Here is a 22,700-nt window from a genome sequence, read left to right on the forward strand (position 1 = left end):
GAGACTATAACACAACTTTCAAAGAAGAGCAACTACATCACGATAATACCATTTTATGGGGAGTGAAACAACTTTTACGAAATTGACGGGATGAAACTAATTAATTTACTAGGAAACGTTACAGCCAAGAAGCGATAAAGGCAGAATAAATCAGTACAGTGATCCTGAATATCTTATTGTGCCGTGTGCTCGTGTTTCAAAGACCCACAACATCATGAAGCAAGGCAGTCTGCCGGCTGAGCTCTGGCAGGGCCGACCGTCATTATGAGAAGCCCATCGGTACACAGCAAGCCTCCACTGCCTTCCAGAGTCTCCGGCTCACGCATGAACACACAGAACTGTTTCATTGCGCAAAACTGCAAACATCCTGATTTCCGTTATAGCCACAAACTGCTCGCCCCAGATGCCTCGCCTCCTTGCGAATGGCTACTAAAGCCATCACCAGGGCCTCGAATAAGCTCGCAAAAGATTACAGCCTCGTTTCCTGTAACAGTGACACTTACGATAACCGCTCCGTGATGAGTGTGGCGCACGCACAGTGCCGCTGGCCAGGCGAGGCAGCAAGGACACCAAGGGCATCTGTCCCTCACTCTGCACTCACACCTTCACTGTTCCTTTGTTTTTGACACACATGTCACTTATAAGACTAAAGATAAGGGACATCAAGGAACTCAAGTGGATCTAGAACGTGTCTCCAATAACCAAGTCCAATCATCAGATCTACACAGATTACAAGTGTCCCTCTGAATTTCAGAGGTACATCTACAGCCTGCGTGGCTGCCTCCGTTGAGAGCGTAAGATTCAGGGCAGCACCCGACCAGGACGCGAGGTGGTGAGGCGCGGCCAGATGTCGTTCCAGTACCAGTATCAAGCACTGAGGTGTGGCGCCAACAGTGCGACCAATATTAGAAATTGAAACTATTCGCATGCAGACACCGTAAAGTATTGCAGTGATACAATTAAAACAGTCTGTTCTCGCTCAGCACAACGAGAGTCAAGAGAGAACATTGGTGAGAATGGCAGTCAGGGACACCCCACCTGCCTCGCGCTGCCCACGTCAGACTTAACACGTGTTGCTGTGAAGCCGCGTTCAGGAGGCAATTTCACCGCAATGCAATCACCCAGTGTGTGTGTGTGTGTGTGTGTGTGTGTGTGTGTGTGTGTGTGTGTGTGTGTGTGTGTGTGTGTGTGTGTGTGTGTGTGTGTGCGCGCGCGCGCGCGCAAGCAGAGGATTAGGAGACCTTTGTCGGGCAGTGGATGAGAGGGAAGGAGGAGGAGGAAAAGAAATGTAACTACTGCTGACGGGAATGTACATGTGCTTCAGAAAAGTTTTACTATCCATTGATATTAGAGGCTGAAGGTGAAAGTGAATGAGTAACAAGATACTCGTATTAAAACATTCATCAAAGACTCGCAGCAAAAATATCGCCGCGTAACCAACTTGACACTCAACATCAACACACGCACTCTAAATGTAACAAAAGAAGCGCTGTGGTGCAATTCCGTCGCACAACAAAAGCGGCAGTGTGGACGAACTCACGTAACGAAGCTTTGTAACATCAAAACGAACACAGTAGTCAGGCATCAGTCTGAGTTCCCCCCCCCCCACCTCCCGCTAGTGCTGGGTTCTGGCGCGTCACATCAAGGTGGGGAACATTAATATTTGCAACGCGATGAGGTTTAGTACACGTTCATCACTTCCACATCTTGACACACACACACACATATTCGTCGCGAAACACGGTATGGTTACGATAAAGGCGTGTCTGCACCCGACATAAAAAAAAAAAAACAAGTCTTTGGGCGTTCAGCTTAACTGTGATCTCCTTCTCCTCTTCTAAATTTATCCTCCTCCTCCAACTCTTGGAGTTACGTAAACTAACACCTTTCAGCGTCTGCCTCTCTACTAATGAGGAAGGTGACTTTTTTTTTTACTGGCTCTGTGTACACACTCCTCCTCGTCGTCCAAGTTTCATTGTTTCTCTTTTTCTCCCCCTCTTACATGTCTTCCTCCAACTCCTCCTCCTCCTCCTCCTCCTCCTCCTCCTCTTCTTACTCCTACTCCTCTTCGCGTCAGGGTGCGCCTCTCCCCGCCTAGCCGAAGGAACAGCGACAAGTCCACGGTGTCGGTAAATGCGTTATTTCTCTCATTTTCTCTCATTGGTGGCTAGGCTCGTTTTCCTTACCCATGATGCAGTTTTTGAGAGAGAGAGAGAGAGAGAGAGAGAGAGAGAGAGAGAGAGAGAGAGAGAGAGAGAGAGAGAGAGAGAGAGAGAGGTGCACTCATTCCTTATACTCACATTATCATCCTACTTCCTCTCTCACGCCCTCCTGCACGCTCACACTCCCGGAGCGGGCACCTATTCAGGCTGAGGGAAAAAGGCGCGGCGGAAGCCAGAGTTCTGCGCTGCACTGCACCAACAAACACACATTTCCATACGTAAACACAAACACACACACACACACACACACACACAGTATGACGGACAGACAGACAGACAGACAGACAGACAGACAGACAGACAGACAGACAAACTGATGGGAACACGTAGCAAACATGGAATCAATCAGTGGTTTACATCAGCTGATGGTACACGCGGGTACAGAACATAAATAAGCGTTAATATAGACCTCTGAAAGTGAAACAGTTACATACATACATACATACATACATACATACATACATACATACATACATACATACATACATACTGTACATACATAAATATGTAGATAGGGAAAAATGTTTATTGGTTGTAACCTTTAAAGCACAAAATGTACAACAAAACTGTATAAAATATTGTCGATTTAAAAGGCATTGGGCGCTAAATCATTCAGAAGTGTCAAATATCGCAACAAGTAAAATGTTCAATAGCCATTGTTTTTCTCTCTCTCTCTCTCTCTCTCTCTCTCTCTCTCTCTCTCTCTCTCTCTCTCTCTCTCTCTCTCTCTCTCTCTCTGTGCTAGGTCCACTCTCAGCCTTCCCGCGCGGCACCCGGGCCTCCTCACGTCCTCCTCTCGCTACATTCAGTCCTGGCACACTTCCTCACACTCTCCCTCGAGCAGGTCCCGCCTCTCAAGACAAACACTGAGGGAGGGAATATAACACTCCTGAATGGCCGCCGTCTGCTACTATTATTGTTTGATTTACTTCATTTACAGCTTCTATATCACATCTGAATCTAAACTCTTCTTGATTTGTTTCTCCACTTCCAATGACTTGAGCACTTGAGAGGAGTATCTTCAAAACTAAATTAAGCAATTCTTTTAAATATTTAGATATAAGGGAAAAAGTAAATGAGGATAGAAACGAGTAAGGTTTCTTGAGTCTGAGAGGAGTATTTGAAGAGCGGCGGACAGCGGGCAATAAACACCACGCGCTGCTTCTGGTCCTGTCCGTCCCTCAGTATATCGCGTTCCCAAACGTGTGGCGGAGGCGGAGACGGCAGCGTGGCGTGGAGCGTGGTGGTGCCCCGCGTCCAGCATCAACAGTAGGAAGAGTGTAGCTGTTGTGGAGGTTGGCAGGACAAACGGTCTCGGCCTGCCTCCCTCCCAGCTCTCATCTCTGTGCACTGGTTTCATTTCGCGTTTCCCAGTGTCAATAAACTACGCGGTCTGCAAACATTCTCAAGGACAGTCTTTCTCCCATTTTTTCCCTCTCGCTCCGCCAACACGTCCCGTCTGGCCACACACAAAGATGAACCGAGAGAGACACTCGTCCTCCTCGCCTAGAACTCCCGCGCCTCTCGTGGAGGACAATTGTTTCAGCAGCTCACCGCCACCACGAGTCCTTTCTTCCTCCTTGAGTTTGGACTTTCTCAACACCTCCACTTTTTCTTTTAAGTGTTCCGTTTTCTTCTTGGGTTTCTTGAACAGAAATAAAAGTTACTATTTCACTTTTCTGTTAAAATTTATAGTAGTCAAAATCGTTATTAATTTTCCTTTCTCTTCACCGATGTAGGAAATAGGAACCAAACTGAGGCCCTTTTTCCCTTGGATGAAGCAAGACAGCCTGAGTGACTGAGATAAACAACCTGTTTCCACGAGGCAAACATACGTCACTGCACCCAATAAACGATCCTTCAAGCATAAATTTCTTCGACGAAAGTAATTACAACGAACAACAGCAACAGGACCAAACACACACACACACACACACACACACACACACACACACACACACACACACACACACAAAGAAAAGAACAATGCATGGCAGCCAGACGTCAGTATTATCACAACAATACCCAGGCATCTCATCCCACTCACACACAAAGAGGCAACACAACAACACCAGAGTAAAAATCAACAGACAGATGAAGATGAGGCCAAGAGGACGTGACACACTCTTCGGGGAAAACTGCAGCTTCGCCTCGTTCCCTCGCAGACACCATGACCACGACAGTCTGCTGGGAGCCGCTCAGCCCACTGGTCCAGGAGAGAGGAATATTAGCACGCCGTTTGGACCTTAGTGTTTGCACCGGCCGACTGGAAGAGGAGAGGAGAGAGAGAGAGAGAGAGAGAGAGAGAGAGAGAGAGAGAGAGAGAGAGAGAGAGAGAGAGAGAGAGAGAGAGAGAGAGAGAGAGAGAGAGAAATCGTGTGTAGTAATGACAAGACGGGCAGTTTAAAACGTTTACAGGAGGACGACGAGAAAAAGGAGGAGGAGGAGGAGGAGGAGAAGGAAGAAGAGGAGGAGGAGGTGTAACGAGGCATAAAAATAAGAAGTGGAGCAGTTACGAGGAGGATAAGGGCGAGGAGAACGAAGAGAAAGAGGCGGGCTGGGGCAGTTTCAGGAATAAAGGTCCCGCTTAAAGAGGCTCTTGGTGCTGGGGATTAGTTTCACACACTCGTACATAGAGTCCTGCACACACACACACACACACACACACACACACACACACACACACACACACACACACTCACACACATTAATTAAGGCTAAAGCAGAGTTGAGGCCACGAAAACAAAATAAGTGTGTGGGAGGATCAAAGAAACACACCGGTAACAGCAAAGGTGTGATGAAGAGGGGGAGGAGGAGGAAAAGGAGGAGGAGGAGGAGGAGGAGGAGGAGGAGGAGGAGGAGGAGGAGGAGGAGGAGGAGGAGGAGGAAAGTATTTTTGTAACCGAGACGGGAGAACGTATTACTACCGCTTGTATTAGGACGTGTTTCCCTCCAAGGTGTAAATAAGGGATAACGGAATCATCACTATCCAGGCGGGGCTGCGTTGTCCAGTCTCATCCCTCATTTTGTTACGACGCGTTCCAGGCCGAGGCTGAAGTGATTACCGAGTCAAGTCTGTTAGCTGCTAATGAATGCTTCCTTTGTTTCTTAACGTAACGTAAAAATTGTTGCACTGAACAAAGGGGATTAAACATGACACTGTTAGTCTGTTGTTCATTATCAATAGATAATTAAGTTCGTGACTGTAGAAAATTAAACGTTTCATGTCTGCTGGAAAATTTGCAGATAATTAGCAGGATTCCTTCGCAAGACAAAACAAAACAAATATTTAATCTTTATTTCAATAATTTATGAAATGTAATGAATGCCTTCCACATTCGTTTTGAAATTCCAATAAACAGCAATTCCTTTCATCTTTACACACGTGAAAAGAGAACTGTCTGTGAATGTGCTGCCAGTGTTTAGGCGGAAACAGAGCCTCCATCCTTCACGTGTTACATTGACACGGTGGGAGAACCCAGACTGAGGCAGGAGTACTGTGCGTTACCTTGCGCTTCCCGACGACAGATCTTCCTCAGAATGGAGTCGAAACACAAGAGAATTAATGGTACTCCTGCTTCAGCTTGAGTTTTACTGGGACCTTTCTTACTCATTTGTGTAATCCTTTCAGTAGTTTGATGTAGTGACGTTACTGTGATAGTTAACACATTGATGGAGTTTTGGCTGCGGTGGAGTATGCAGGCGAGATGTGTTTGTGGTCTCAGTGTGGAAAATAAGTAACTGGAGACGAATGATGTCCAAGGAAAGCACATTTATTTATTGGACCTTGGAGACGACCCGTGGCAGTGACGGGGAGGAGGGGTGGGGGCGTGTATGAAGACAGATGGGCTAGAGAGAGTGAGAGTGAGGGTCCTGGACGCAGTGACAGAGATGGAGACAACAGGGCGGAGGGGCGGGGCATTGAGTGAGTTGTGGGGTTGGAGGGACGCAGGACAGGGAAGGGAATATGCAGAGCAGGTCCGCCGCTGTCCAGAGACCTCTTTCTCCTCTCCTCCTCCTCCTCCTCCATCTCCATATCTCATTCTTCCTCCAGGCTTATCTCTTTCTCCTTGCCTTCCTCTACCTCCTTTTATTCTCAAATCCAGGTTTCCTCCCTCTTTATTTCCTCGAAAAATCCATTTTCTTCATCCTCCTGTCCTGTCATAACAATTAGATTTTTTTCACTCCCATAATCCTTCTTTTTTAGTTACCGTTATCTATTTCAAGGTTTTATCTCCGGCGCGCCCGCCCGCCCGCCCGCAAACACACACACACACACACACACACACAACCTTCCTCCATCACACCTTCCTCCATCACAAACAAGTCCCAAAACAAGCTTCGTGTTACCTTCCCTCCCTCCCTCAAGCGCACAGCCTCCCGCCATGCAGTCCTCGCTGACAGAGAAACTCACCCCCAGCTGCATCAAACACACCGCTCCTGTCTTTTGTCAAGGCCTTGGTTTATTCCCCGCGGCCACATTCACTTCACTCTTCCCACTGAGAATTCGGTGAAGCTGGATTTTACTTTTTATCTCTCTCTCTCTCTCTCTCTCTCTCTCTCTCTCTCTCTCTCTCTCTCTCTCTCTCTCTCTCTCTCTCTCTCTCTCTCTCTCTCTCTCTCTCTCTCTCTCTCTCTCTCCAATTCGACGCTTATCTGAAAAGTGTGATTTTCCTCTCCTTCTTAGAACAGTTTTCCAGCGACACTCAAAAGGCCTGGTATAATTGCTTCCTTTTGTTTGTCACTGATTTATAACCTTTCTCTTGATACAAAAATTGATCGCCATAAAAAAAAAATATATATATATATTTTTTTTTCAGTCATCTCGATGCAATTCTCATAATTTCACTCAAAATATTGTTCTGGTAAACAACACGAGCACAATGAATCAGACCTGAGATGAAGTAACACGTTGGTTAGACCATTACACAAAACCAGTGCAAAAATTGAAGGGACGTAAATATAAAATAAAAGAGATACAAACTTAAAATTACGTAAATACAATAAGAAAATATGTATAACGGCCCTTAAAAAATAGATAAATAAATAAATAAACAGATGCTAGAATTAGAATTGCAAATTTAGAAAGGAGGCTTGACAGAGAAGGATCTATTTACATTTACCTCACACCAGCACCTGACACCCTCCTCCTCACGACACAAATTTCAGGCTTTAGCATCACCTTGAGCACATCCCTCGTTGCTGCAGCAGTGCTCACCCATGATGCGCTTCACGAGACTACGAACATTCCGTCACACATGGGAGTATTTCCATTGTCCACCTCAATCAATCAATTCGTGTCTCATTTCCCTCGTTTCTCTCTCTAACAAAGAACAATTTCACGTGCCCTCTTCGCCATTTGCCGCGTTGACACAGCAAATGCTATCAGAAGCTGCTTCATGCTCCAGCACTCCTCGCCCCTTTCCCTTCCCTGCCCTTGTCTGAGGCCCGTTACTGATGAACTGATGGACACGCTCAGCCTCGCCTCTCCCTGTCCTAACGCCCGCCGCGGCAAACTGGTGATATGGAACAGCTTTTGATGAAGACGGGTGAGAGAGGGGCGAGGGAGGCACAGTGTACACAAGCGGGAGGGCGCAGGGGAGAGGCAGGGACAGAGTACGCAGGCGGGGAGCTGTAGGGAAGCAAGGCAAGCGTAGTCATTCTTATTTGGATGAGATAGGGAGGCGGAAGAGAGTGCAAAGAGGGAAAACTATGAATAGAAAAGAACAGGATGGTAATAGAAAATAAAGCACAATGACGCAGTATGGAAGAATTTAGAGGAAGGATGAAAGAGGAGGAGGACGAGGAGAAATGGAAAATTAGCCAAGGGTAAAAGAAGAAAGTGAGGTGAAGGAAGGAAAGTGATGAAGGAAAGTGTTAGCTATTTTCTCCTTCCTTTCATTCTTCTCTTTCTCTACACATTTCCCTCCTTCCCTCCTTCCCTCCATTCCTCCCTCCACTCTTTAGCCTCTTCACCCCTTTTCCTCTTCCCTTCCTTTTTTTCCTTTCTTCTTCTTATCCCTCTCTTCCTCTCCCCTTCACTTATTTTAACTTTTCTCATCTCCTCTCCAAGAGTAATCCTTTTATTTCCTTCCCACCTCCTTCCTTTATTAATTCTTTTCTCTCAGTCTTCTTTCTCTTCGCCTCTCTTCCCCTCCCCTTTTCATTGTGTTTCCTCATGGCTAATAGCTTTCTCTCTCTCTCTCTCTCTCTCTCTCTCTCTCTCTCTCTCTCTCTCTCTCTCTCTCTCTCTCTCTCTCTCTCTCTCTCTCTCTCTCTCTCTTCATCACCTTTCCCTTCCTCTCTGGCTTTCTTATTCCCCCATTTTTACTTCTCTTTCCATCTTGCATCAATTTCCTTTTTTTCTTCCGTTTTCCCCTCCACATCCTTCCTTCCCCCAACCCTCGCCTCTTCCTCGCTCCATGCCATCATCTATCATTCTACCGCTTCCTCCTCCTCCTCCTCCTCTTCCTCCTCCTGCTCCTCTTCCTCCTCCTCTTGCCCTACCGTATGAAGCAGAATGGAGATGATCACTTGAAAGAAGAAGAAGAAAAACAAGAAGAAGAAGAAGAAGAATGAAGAGGAATGAAGAGGATGGTATGGGAGGAGGAGGAGGAGGAGGAGGAGGAGGAGGAGGAGGAGGAGGAGGAGGAGGAGGAGGAGGAGGAGGAGGAGGAGGAGGAAGTGGAAGAGTAAAAGAAAGCAGATAGGCAGATCAGGTTGCGCGCGCACACACATTCAAACACACACATACACACCCACACGCACGCACACACACACGCACACACACACACACACACACACACACACACACACACTAATTACGTGCAACACATTCTTAAAAAAGGAACGGGACAATATTTTTTCCTGCAACTCGCGCGCTTTGAATTTCCACCCAAGGCAAGAATTTTCCCCCGACGGAAAAATATTTTTACTTCTGCCGGAAGCGAGAGCTGAGGTAAAAAAGGAAAATATTAAAAGTTAGATTACCTGGAGACGCGAAAAAGGAAAAATACAAGTTAGCAGAACCAAGAAGTATTTCCCAATGGTGTCTGAAGATTGCTCTCTCTCTCTCTCTCTCTCTCTCTCTCTCTCTCTCTCTCTCTCTCTCTCTCTCTCTCTCTCTCTCTCTCTCTCTCTGTGGTGCTCGTGGCAGGGAAAACAATTGGTTAACTGTTTAATCACAAACAACATAACAAGTGCCGCTTTGTTCACAAATTTCATCATTAGAACAGCTTCCGCCTCAACGACTCTGTGTGTGTGTGTGTGTGTGTGTGTGTGTGTGTTTGATCTAGTAATTATTGTAGTAGTAGTAGTAGTAGTAGTAGTAGTAGTAGTAGTAGTAATAGTAGTAGTAGTAGTAGTAGTAGTAGTAGTAGTAGTAGTAGTAGTAGTAGTAGTAGTAGTAGTAGTAGTAGTAGTAGTAGTAGTAGTAGTAGTAGTAGTAGTAGTAGTATGGCAGTAGTCAAGCGTCTCATTGTGTGCGGACGGTGTTGTCTAGCAAAGGCACAAACAAGTCGTCATCTTCCCAGTGTCTCCTTCCCTGACGCAGTGTGCTGTGTGTCAGCGTCACCCGGGTCACACCAGCAGGGTAATACCGACACTCTCAGTCCCCATTACCGCCACACTGTCATGTTGGAGCAGGTGGTGAATACATTATGCTTCATGGAGGCTTCCTGAGCACCTAAAAGGCCGGCCCTCTCCCCACCCACCGCCACCATCAGGCCAGGCGCGCCCACCTGTTGTAGCGGATGTTATTGCCGCCACCACGCCGCGCCGCACGTAATGCAGAAACTGCCGTGTGTGTAAATTTACCGCTTCACGCGCAATGATCAGGCTATGTGCGCTATATATCATATGAGTTAAGTAACACGCACAAAAAAGCGTAATGAGAATTCCAAATTATGAATTCTTTTTTCATATACTGATAAATGAAAGGTTACATTTCATTATCCCGTTTTTAATACCATAAATCCTAGTAACTACACTTTTCCGATAACAATGTGCGGAGCAGCATAACAACACAACAGTGACGACATATTACAACAATTATAAACACAATTAAAACAAGTGAAGCAGAAACTGTACTCACTCTAAGATGATAGACGAACAGACTACGGGCTGAGAGTCGTAGGCCTGAGGTGGAGTTGCCTGCGTGGAGACAGGAAGGGAAGGTCAGGGCCTGAGATGCCACTGTGTAAATATGACACTGTGCATCAAAGCATGCAGAACAAACACGCCACCTGGTTATCTGTTTAGCATCAAAGCAAGCCAACATGTGTCTTATATGCATAAAAAATATAAATATCATGCATTTTCTTTCTACCAATTTGAACATTGATTACATTTTACGTTATTTTGTGGGAAATATCAAAAGAAGTGGTGTGGGACTTGTTGAAAAAAGTGGCATTTGTGCTGAAACTTTGTGAAATCTTATCTTTATCACTGAAGGATGAAGGAAGAAAACTTTCCCTGTCATTCTTAACACAGATTTCCTTCCCTGTGATGTTCAGAGCAGTTGACTGCCGCCTGGCGCTCGGCGTGTCACCAACACTCCAGATTCACCGACGAGTTGAGAGAGACTTGCAAATGAAGGAAACAGATGCCAGGATCCATGATTAGCTATTAGTAAATATTTATTAGTTAATAACAAATATGACAAGTTGCTAATGTTAGAAAGAAAATATTAAGTTGTTGTCAATCATGAGTTACGTCACACCATGAAAGATAAGTTTACATTTTGCAAGTTTATGAGTTCATATAAGCAAGGTAATGTGACGCCGGCTTGAGCGAACAAGGTTAGGTGTAGCAACAGCGTGAGGACAAAGAGGGAGAACGTATAGGAACACCAATCCTGGTATGTGTAGGCGGCTTGGCGAGAGACGTGATTCTGTCAGTGGGCAAGGTGACGAGTACAAAGGCATGGTGTCAAGGGTGTCGAGTGAGGCTGTCACTGAAGAGAAAGGCGGGAAAGGTTGTGGTATGCGGTGATGTGGTGATGAGGTGTGGTCTCATGCTGTATTGGTGTGGACGTAATGGTATACCGAAAATAAAGTAAATACTGAAGGATGTTTCATATAATATTTGACGACGGAAGAAACTATGAACGGAAATTTGACGGGGAATGTACGAGTATGTGAAAGCTTGCCTGACTCAAGAGATTCCCCGGATCCCTGTCATTCTGGATCGTAAGAAGCTGACAGTTACCCAATACAAGTTCCGAGACTCGCATCGACAAATCTTTCGCTGGTCCAAGGCCACGCAGACATACATCACTAAAGGTGGAAGAGGCAGCGCGCTTATGAAGGAAAACAATGCAACTCTGAACACAGTAATACTCGTACATAGAGAGACGACATAGTAGTTTAACACTATGGAAGAACTGCAACTCTTTTTAGATCCACAAGAGGTGCCGAAGTACACAGAGGCAGCTTGATCCCTCACCACCGGGAGTCCTTCATTTTGTGTGCACACGAATGAAATAAAGTACACGTGATGAATGATCAGTTTCTCTTTTAACACTAACCCAGACGCCCTGGTTCCCTTATCTGCAGCAAATTTTGTTGACAGTGTAACTGAGTAGATAAGAAGTGTGTGTGTGTGTGTGTGTGTGTGTGTGTGTGTGTGTGTGTGTGTGTGTGTGTGTGTGTGTGTGTGTGTGTGTGTATATATATATATATATATATATATATATATATATATATATATATATATATATATATATATATATATATATATATATATATATATATATATATAATAAATTGTATTAGAGAGACATCATAGTGAGTCATGTGAAGGCAGTGTGGTGCAAACGACACTACAGAAGGACGTTGTGTGTCATGTGCAGCAATACATGGCACCGAGTGAATTAACGCTTACATATAAATAATCTTATGAACTCTAAATGGCGGTGAGAAATATTTCCCCACACGCGAGCAACACTCCACCGCCTCCAGCGTCACAAGGTTCAGCGCCGCGTCAGCAGCGTCAATAGATATTGGTTAACACGAGGGAGAGTTGTTGTCGAGTTCCCATTCACAGTGTTGTTATGTTCGACTGAGTCCCGTCAGGCCGCGGGGTTCCGCCAGCCTTCACTGCAATACGCTATGAAAAATTGAGGAAAGTTCGATATCTTAACAAAACTCAGGCACCACAGAGCAGCGAATGTCCAATACTTGAACATTTGCATCGAAAATGAAGGCACGCGGAGGCTTGAGGAGGCTCTGTGGTGCTGTGTGTGATTGAGAGATTGAGGAGCTGCTCACACGCAGAGACACACCTGGTGGACTGCTGACGCCTGACTGTGCTAGCAAAGGATCGCATGCGTTGCATTGAGAACATAGTATATGCACTGTGGAAAAATCACATTGCGATTTCTCCTTCGTTAAATGTACGACTGGAATAACACACTAACAGTGTAAAGGTTTTATCATACTCATTGCACTGAAGGCTTTTTTCTTTTCGCAATTGATAACTGGTAATTTAAAGATGATTTAAAACAAAGGGAAGGGAAAAAATCTTGCAAAGCCATTACTGCACTAAACGCGTCACTTCTTCCCTTAAACTATTATTATTAGTCTAATTACCTGAACAGAAAATGTAAATTGTTGCCACACGAGCACCAGTGTTACTGTGACGCAGGAGGCGGTTATCGCTAAACTTTACTGGATGTAGTGGAAGGCAACACACAGTGAGCTGGGTCACACGAGCAAAGCCTGGCGGATCCACGTTAAAACTTTTGGTTTCATGACCGAAGAGCTTTGCGTCTAAAGGTTTGGTAGCCTCAGTAACTCGCTTCATGCCGCCCTTCCTGCTTCCTGAGGCAAGCCATTCCTGCACACTCGCCAATTGGAGTCGCCTACGGGATCTTCTCCTTCCCGTCCTATATTTCTTTCCCAACTACTGTTCATCTTTACCCCTCCTCCTCCACTGACCACCACAATCGTCCACTGCTACCCGGGTTGGTCCCTTTATCTGTCTTTATATGACAGTTAACAAATAATACGACTCACCGGCTTCCGCGATATCTGGTGCCTGGAATGGATTTGTATTGCAGTGGTCACTCATCCACGCTGGCTCTCTCTCCTACTTCCATTGTGAGGAGAAAACAAGAATCCGACACCCCTCTCCCTTCCCTATCCTTTGGATGTTGTGCCTACTGCCACCACACGCTCAGTTCACTTACTTTCACGGAGAATTTATAACACTGTGCTGGTGTCTGTGCTCTTCTGGATTTCTTCGCAGATTAACTTCCGTTCACTCATTTAGCCTCCTCCAGCTCGCCATAGTCACCAAAACGACCAGTTCCTGGCAGCACGAGAACACTTTGCGACAGCACGGCAGCAACAGCACCCGCCCACTGCATTATTGCTATGTGCGCTGCAGTGTTTCCCAGTTCACCAAGTTCTCTTTCACAGTCAAATTAGATCAAGTCAAGAACAATGTGACGGCAGAACATCAGTGTCATTAAACGAATTTTTTCTTTTTTTTTCTTTTGTGAAAGTCACCCCGTAGCCATTTTCCGCCACGTACTCCTTCTCACTTACAAACATTTGAACACTCAAGTCTTCCTCCCTCTCATCACTATTATCACAATTTGCGTGTATCACAGCCATCAGCAAGTCCGTGCCTAGCTAGTCAGTCAAAAACAAACACGAGGGACACGCGACATTTCACCACAGTACTCCGTCACCTGGACACACGCCGAGCTACCAACACGCCCTTTACCTCACTACACCGTTACAACAAGTAGGAAGCCAATCCTGACAAATCAAACAAAGGAGCACCAATATCAATAGATCCTACAACAAGAACTTTCTCTCTCTCATAGTTATAGGGATTTCAGTCGTCTATAGTCGCACGAGGATCGCAGCTCACTGCCTTGATGGCGCATGCCCATCACCGTCCGAGTCCATCAAGACGAAGCACTAAACGAAACACATTCCCTCTAATGAGACTGGCAGGCATAACATCCTTATTGTCTGACACACGCAAAGACCAACAACTAAGTGTCCCACACCACCTTTTCACCACCGCTACAGTGATTGTGGTAATAGTACTTACAAACACTTGTCAGTGGTCTGACAGAGCTGCCTGCACCGCCACGCCGCCACTACGGACAGTGGACACCAGGGCCCAGGCTCACCCTCCCATTAGGTGTGGCGACTGGTGGTGGCTTGTGGTGCTGAACAAAACTAACCTCGCCTCTGTTATCTAAATAATTATTGTAATTAATACTTTGCATATAATTAATGCGTATGTACAGTACATAGTTCATGAACACATTGATGCTCAGGAAACGTGTCCAGGATGAGTGTGAGAGGCAGACGGAGCAGCGAGTCCCGCAGCAAGTGAGGGTCACGCGTCCTCGCCACCACGGAGTTCAAAGGCCACAGCGATGGATGGACTCGTAAATCTCGCAGCAAAGCTCAGTGTGGTGCGTCCCGAGTCTTTGCCGTGCACGTCTTAACCCCGGCACCACAAGGCAGCGGCGCACCGGTCTCTTCCTGGCACTGTGCCCTACACGCTGCTACTGTGCTGCACAACTCCGGGTCATTTGTTACAATTGGAAGGAGCTGCGTTGCCCTCCAGTATATTGGCGAAACATCGCTACCTCGGCTCCTCGCCAGGCTGCACTCCGTTCCGAACCGCCATGCAGGCAGTACATCTGGTACATTTTCAACCCTTTGACTGCCATGACTTTTCCTCAGGCTTGGTGAAATGGACAAGTGTAGTTTGATAGTATATTTTTTTATGTCAGGGAAAGCAGAAAAGAAAAAAAAAAAAAAAAAAAAACAGACAACGCCGCTCTAGAAGAGAAATAAGAGCGAAGATAGATGACTGTTTTAGTGTCTGAAGTTTCTTGACACTCATATTTTGGAACAACTTAAATTCCACGCTAGGGAAAAACAGGAACAGGAAGAAAGTTCCAAAGTGTACCAGTAAAAGGAAGAAAAGAGTGAAGATACTAGTTAATCTTGCATTAGTAAAGTGGACAGAATAGGGTATAGCCAAGGAAGAAAGTCTTTGGCAGCGAGGCTGCAGGAGGATAAAGGTATGCATTGGTACGTTCAGAAGAGCAATAACCGTGCAAATAACTACAGAAGACAGTAAAATATACAACATGGCTGCGAGAAATGAGATAGTTAAGACAGTCTGTTAAAGAGAAAGAATTGAAAAGACAAAACTTTGGACAGCAGTAACTGCAGCAGCAGCAGCAGCAGGCTGGGCAACACCTGGGGCACGATCTGTCGGTACTGGACAAAGGTTCTCTCTCGGCGGGGGCGGCGGGCCGAGGCTCATAACCTGCACAGTGGACGATGGTGGCGGCCTTCCATCAGGACAGACAGACGACCCTTCGGTAACTGTGCGAGAAAGGAATGGCGATGCTTCACAGCTCGCCATACAAAGGATACAAAGGATATCAGAATCTGCACCGTGCACTATTTTCGCCTCAACACCACACACTCCCGCACGCTTCCGGAATGCGTCCCTGCGATGCGTCCTTGTTCCACATTCAACACAAACCCTCAAGCGTCATCATGAGTACACATTATACTCGTACTGACACGCAGGGCACAGCGTCTCCAAATTCATGTCTTTCATCACATTCCAGGATTTCCAGAGCGCAGTGCGTCCAGCTTCCAGCGTTACCGCCGCCACACACAGAGAAGCATCGCATCTTGTCACGTTCCGCCTGCACCTCCCAGCCTGTGTGGGATTCCTTGTACTGGAACACGTCTGCTGCAGGGAATCTAGGATGGGCCTTCGGCACATTGTATAATATTGATTCATCCTTTTACTTTTTTTTTTTTTTTTTTTTTGTTCTCCCGTTCATGATTGTCCCGGCCACAATGATTCACATTCTGCTTCCTCCTCAGTCAGGAATGTGTGTAAAGACACTCTTGTGTATCTTGACAAAGCACATTCACGCTTCCTTGCTTGACCATTTCTCTTTCTTTACAATCACATTTACATTCTCAAAAGTGGCCATAACATTTCTGCCACAACAACGGGGCAGTATTCTGCACAGCAACACAGCAAAACAGCGCGGCCCAGCATTGCAACTCAGCACACAACGACTCGCAGCCTCTTGGTCTTGCTCTCTCACTCCCACGCGCCACCACAACCCCCTACTGAACCACTCGTCCACGGACGAGAGCAATTATAACCTGCGATTCCAACCACCATCATCACTATGCATCAGACACCATTACCACTATCATCACTGTACTCTCCACCACTATTTCACTTCCGTCATGCATTGCTATCAGCACCACACCACCCACATTATACCATTTCTGCTAAATCCCACCACAATTCACCACTTCACATTGAGTCTAATATTTCCAACACAACGCACTAAGCAGTCTCCCCACCACGCATTACGTCAACACTTTCAGATGGGGTAGACATACACCACTACCACCACCACCACCATCTCAGCGTCACATACAATCATCCTTCCCTTTCCTTTACTACATCACATCACCACAGTATTTATCCGTATTGTTACACCACCATCATCATCTCACCTCATTTACTACTGCCACCACCACACCACCACCACTACTACAACAACAACGAACACTATCACACTGTTAACACTGCCACCATCAAAACCATGACGCCATTAACACCACAACACAACACAACTACTCTGACTACTACTATCGCTCCACATAGTCACTTTCTGGACTGTAATTCCGAGCATACACACACACACGCACTCACACACACAGAGCGTCCCTCGTTCAGTAAGGGCAAACTTAAACAATTCCTCGCCGGCCTGCGGCTGAAGCACATTTGTTCAAGGTAAATATTTGTCAATTTTCAGCTCAAAGGAAGAATTAATCTGGCGGAGCAAGGCGAGTATTTCAGGATTTGTGTTTGTTTTGTGTGTGTGTGTGTGTGTGTGTGTGTGTGTGTGTGTGTGTGTGTGTGTGTGTGTGTGTGTGTGTGTGTGTGTGTGTGTGTGTGTGTGTGTGTTTCTCTTTTCTTTGTTTTGCGTTATTTATTTGTGGATTAGTAAGTATAGTAGCAGCAGCAGTAGCAGTAGCAGCAGCAGCTGCAGCAACAGCAACAGCAATAACAAGACTATGCCAAAACAACTACCCCCACCACTACCACCACCGTCAACAACAATAACAGCAACAGCAACAACACCAACAACAACACCACCACCAACAACAACAATACAAAGGCTCCACATTTGCGTCGGAACTTGTTGAAACCGGCGGAGGGAAAAATGGAAACACAGTTTCTGTGTTTGACTGCCGCGACTCAATTCCAGCGACGCCTTGCATGTCACGCCAAGCTGTGTGTGTGTGTGTGTGTGTGTGTCACGGAATGAATGATGATGATGATGATGATGATGATGATGATTATGATGATGATAATGATGATGATGCACGCAAGGCTGAAACTCGAAGATCCTTAATAAGAGAGAGAGAGAGAGAGAGAGAGAGAGAGAGAGAGAGAGAGAGAGAGAGAGAGAGAGAGAGAGAGAGAGAGAGAGAGAGAGAGAGAACACCTGCATGACACTCGATCTCGCGGCCCAGCGCTGGAAGGCGAGGGATTCCAGGTTGCGATAAGCTAATGTGTGAGTCAGCTGGAGATAAGCACTGCGGCCACTGCTGTCACATTACCAGCCAGCACGCGCTGCACTGCTCACGCCTGCACTGCACTTCAAGTCTTGATAAGAGAGTCTGGATAAGAGATGCCACTCCACGTTACCACTCTCTTGTCTACTGCCACCCTCAACACGCCCACTCAACGCCCTGTGCCTCCTAACACTCGCCTCACGCGACTTCAATGTCACCTTGGTCGTCTGCCACTCTCAGCACACCCCTTGAGCACCCTGTGGCTCCCTCGCGCCCCTTAACGTCACCGTGCCTTCTGCCGCTTTCAAGCACCTCTCACTTCTCGCCCAATAAACTCCGCCAACCGTCCCTTTCACCTCCTCCCCTTTACTCACGCTCCCTCACAAATTCCTCCCTCGTGGCCACTTGACCTCAGAAAACCTAAAAATAAAAAAAAGGAGAAAACAAACCAGGATTCCATTGACAAAGTTTCTATCTTCCCTTTTTCTCCTTTGATGTCATGATGATGGTATTGATGGTGATGTTCATTATAATTCCTGACCTTTACCTATTGACCAGAGAGTGGAGGGGAGAGGAAGGGACGCGGGTTGAAAGACAGAATAATGTTAGCAAGAAGGTGCACCATTATCCAGGTTATCAGATTTCATATTTTCTTCTTACTCTTTTTTCCCTTGCGTCTTCTTTCGCTCTCTTCCCTTCTTACCTTCTCCTTCACGCATTATTGCTTGCAGTTCTTCTCATAAACTTATGAGCTTCAGGATTTTTCTTTTCTTCTTCCAAATCTTCGCAGGATTTTTTAACCTTATGCTTCTTCTGAGAGAGAGAGAGAGAGAGAGAGAGAGAGAGAGAGAGAGAGAGAGAGAGAGAGAGAGAGAGAGAGAGAGAGAGAGAGAGAGAGAGAGAGAGAGAGAGAGAGAGAGAGAGAGAGAGAGAGAGCACGGTCAAGTTCATGCATCACATTAACTCCTTCCTGCCAAACCATCAACACGGCCCGCGGGGACAAATGACGCGAGACCCAGACTGAGCCACAGTAGTGACTACACTGATTCTGTGACATTTCATTTGGAGTTTCGTGTCTCAAAACATGTCCACACTTCAAAATTACTTTCGGGAATCAATGCCAGAAAAAAATACCGATAAAACATTTAATGCTGACTTTCAAGTTTGTAGAAAGGAGTTTGAGGGGGATGTTGAGGAAACCTCCATAAAAGAATCTTTGTCGCTGATCGTAAAGGATCTTTACGCTTTGAGCATCGCCTTCAAACGATCTAAGGGACCTGCAGCGCTCAAAGCTTCCTCTAGACTCTTGAGCGTCCGGCCCCTGGTGGGTTAAGCGCAAAATTGGTTGAGGAGCGCGCATGCTGGTCTAGTACATGTAATGCTTTTGTTGTTGTTGTTGTTTTTAATCAGTATTAGCTGGACTCAGCCAGAGCTCTTAAAAAAAAAGAAGCAAAAAACGAAAAAAACTAATATCACGATGTGGCTGGTGAAATGGCTGAAATTCTGTGAAGAGGATGTCCATTATTATTGGCAATTCTCAAAAAAAAAAAAAAAAAAAAAAAATAGTGCACCAAACATTTGCCGCTGATGAGTTTGCAAAGTTGAGATTGGCTGGTAAAATCTTTATGTTAAGAAAACGATCGGAAAACTTTAAATGAGACGAAGCAGTGACATCCAAACTAGACTATAGCTATCAAAGGTAAGAAAAATAAATAAATAAATAACAATAATAATAATAATAATAATAATAATAATAATATTAATAATAATAATAATAATAATAATAAAGTGAAATTAAGCAAAATGAAAAAAAAAAAAAAATACATCCCCAAAAAACAGGTCAGCATTTCCTCGCTATTCCAACCTTCAGGGAAATTACAGAAGCAATTTTCCTAACATGGCTCCCAAAGGTCTGTCTGTCATCTTAAGTTATCTCAAGCAGTTTCAAGGAATTACGAGTTAATTGCTTGTCTGTTAATCCTGACGTCAGGATGCGGGAGACTGGAGTTCCCTGAGCGATCAAAGATGCTGCTGTTGGTCATGACAGCATTAAATTTCATACCTCACCGCAGACACCGCGAGGGTTACATCAAGATCTGCGTTCAGTTTAGTAGTCACCAAACGTTTATTTTGAGGATCAGGAATGATATGAGAGGAAATGCCGTGCCACATGTCAACACTAAGAAAAAAATAAGGTCTTAACAACACATAGGCTGCGAGACACCAGACTCGAAGCAAATAAACCACCTAAAATATAAGCATCAATAGCAACATGGTGGCGGCTGTTAGATAAAAGACAAGTATAATAGAGCAGATTCTTATGCTTAACAAAATCACAGACAGATGAAGGGTCGTGGGAAACAAGTCTGGTCTCCTACTGAACCCGGTGCACCGAGCTCAACAGCGCATCTCATCTACCACATGTAATTTTTTTTTCCTTTTCTTACAACATAGGTGAGTAAACGGGGCAATAAGAAAGATGGAAAGGAAGGGAAGAATATAAGAAAGGAAAGTAAAGGAAGGTTAGGCAAAAAGGAGACTTAGGGTGGAAGCGATAAGGGAGCAGGACTCGCCAAATTGGAGACAAAAAAGAACAAGAAAGTCAGGAAGAAGGAAGGCAATAGAAAGAAGAGGGAGAGGAGAAGAAGACGGTGGAGGATAATGAAAGATAATAATGAGGAGTGTGATAATGCCCTCCATTAGTAGTGAGCTGAGACGGTGGATGGTCACGTCTACATTACGAGAGAGAGAGAGAGAGAGAGAGAGAGAGAGAGAGAGAGAGGAGAGAGAGAGAGAGAGAGAGAGAGAGAGAGAGAGGGGAGAGAGAGAGAGAGAGAGAGAGAGAGAGAGAGAGAGAGAGAGAGAAAGTTGGCAGTTTGACACTTTTTTTATTTATCCACACATCAGCCTGTGTGTCTGTCTGTGTTTTTGTCCACTTGTCTATTTGCTTGATTTGTCGCGTCTCTTTCTGTCTGTTTGTATTGCTCTTTCTTTCTGATATTCGGTGTGTTTGTTTGTCTGCATATGAATCTCTCTCTCTCTCTCTCTCTCTCTCTCTCTCTCTCTCTCTCTCTCTCTCTCTCTCTCTCTCTCTCTCTCTCTCTCGTCAGCGCTAACCTTTCCTCTCCACACTAACTTTTCACAACGCTATTCAAAACTCATCATCATCCCCTTATCCCATTTCTCTTGCCTGTATCGAGGTGAGTTCAGGAACCTTTGGCTTGCCCTCGACCTGCGCCGCTCACACACAACACTTCACTGCGCCACTTCCTCTCCACGAGTGTCGAAAATAATATCAACTTTACACTCACACGTCAGAAACCTTTCCTGGCTGTGCTGATGCTTCACTCCTCTTCCTCTCTTTCCCCTAAACTACCCTCTGCCTTGATGCATAACAACGAAGCGATATTTCCTTTGACGTCCTCCCCACAAATATTTCTTTACAGCCGCCATCAGACCAATACCCAATAGAGAAACCATTAGCCTAGTATTAATTTTCGATCCATCACCTTGACTCCGGAAACCGATTAGGAGGTGGCGATTAGGGGCAGGGGGAGGAAGCGGAAGTGGATGGAGGGATAAGAGAGAGAGAGAGAGAGAGAGAGAGAGAGAGAGAGAGAGAGAGAGAGAGAGAGAGAGAGAGAGAGAGAGAGAGAGAGAGAGAGAGAGAGAGAGAGAGAGAGAGAGAGAGAGAGAGAGAGAGAGAGAGAGAGAGAGAGAGAGAGAGAGAGAGAGAGAGAGAGAGAGAGAGAGAGAGAAGGCAAATGATTTCTGTGGCAAAGAAACTCTAGGTACTTAAGTTTTCTGAATTATATTTATGGTCGAATTAGGGAAGTGTGTGTGTGTGTGTGTGTGTGTGTGTGTGTGTGTGTGTGTGTGTGTGTGTGTGTGTGTGTGTGTGTGTGTGTGTGTGTGTGTGCTGCCTGCATTACGTATCTGTCTTGATCCACACTTACGAGTACATGTATGTGCACACACACACACACACACGCAGATAAACACACACACACATACACACACACACACACACACACACACACACACACACACACACACACACACACGCAGATAAACACACACACACATATACACACACACACACACACACACACACACACACACACACACACACACACACACACACACACACACACACACACACACACGCAGATAAACACACACACACACACACACACACACACACACACACACACACACACACACACACACACACACACACACACACACACACACGCAGATAAACACACACACACACACACACACACACACACACACACACACACACACACACACACACACACACACACACACACACACACACATTCAGTTCCATATAAATATTAAATAGGTAAGTAAAAACGTAGCCACGACCGTGACAGTGAACGCTCCATCGGTGACTGACCTTGTTGAGGCGCACCTCTGAGTTAGTCGCTCACGCCTCGCAAGCTGGGCACGCCAGACAGCCTCCATGCTTTGCCCGGCCAGGGAGCAGCCGGCTTAGTGCAACACTCTGGTTGGAGCTCCACTGAGGCAATGGTTTGTGCAGTCCCAGTGTGGCAGGTGCACATCCAGAAATAGCTTTCAAAAATATTACAAACACAGATGAACACCACGAAAATCCTAGCACAGCGTCTGGCAGCACCTTGACAATGTGTATAACGTGCTTGCTTCTCTTTGATAAACACACCTGTCTTGTATCATTTTGACAAGTGCGTCACTGCCGCACCCACAGCTTCTCACCACCCACACAGTGTGTGCTGCTGCTGCACTGCCGGGCTGTGTCACTGCCGCACCCATAGCTGCACATCACCCACAGTGTGTGCTGCACTGGCGAACCACGTCAACTGCCGCA

At 45.8% G+C, this 22,700-nt stretch overlaps 1 protein-coding gene and 1 long non-coding RNA gene across 4 annotated transcripts in view; one reads left to right on the forward strand and one right to left on the reverse strand.

Annotated features, from left to right (window-relative positions):
• Nucleotides 1-11,716, reverse strand: part of LOC135106247 (uncharacterized) — a 56,566-nt gene extending 44,850 nt beyond the window's left edge. Inside the window, exon 1 of the long non-coding RNA XR_010271187.1 lies at nt 10,315-11,716. This is a non-coding gene — a long non-coding RNA (uncharacterized LOC135106247). The remainder of the gene's footprint in view (nt 1-10,314) is intronic.
• Nucleotides 1-22,700, forward strand: part of LOC135106244 (hemicentin-2-like) — a 106,407-nt gene that overhangs the window by 32,282 nt on the left and 51,425 nt on the right. The gene's annotated exons all lie outside the window — the stretch shown is intronic.

Source organism: Scylla paramamosain, chromosome 13 (genome assembly GCF_035594125.1).
Source record: "Scylla paramamosain isolate STU-SP2022 chromosome 13, ASM3559412v1, whole genome shotgun sequence".
NCBI lineage: Eukaryota > Metazoa > Arthropoda > Malacostraca > Decapoda > Portunidae > Scylla > Scylla paramamosain.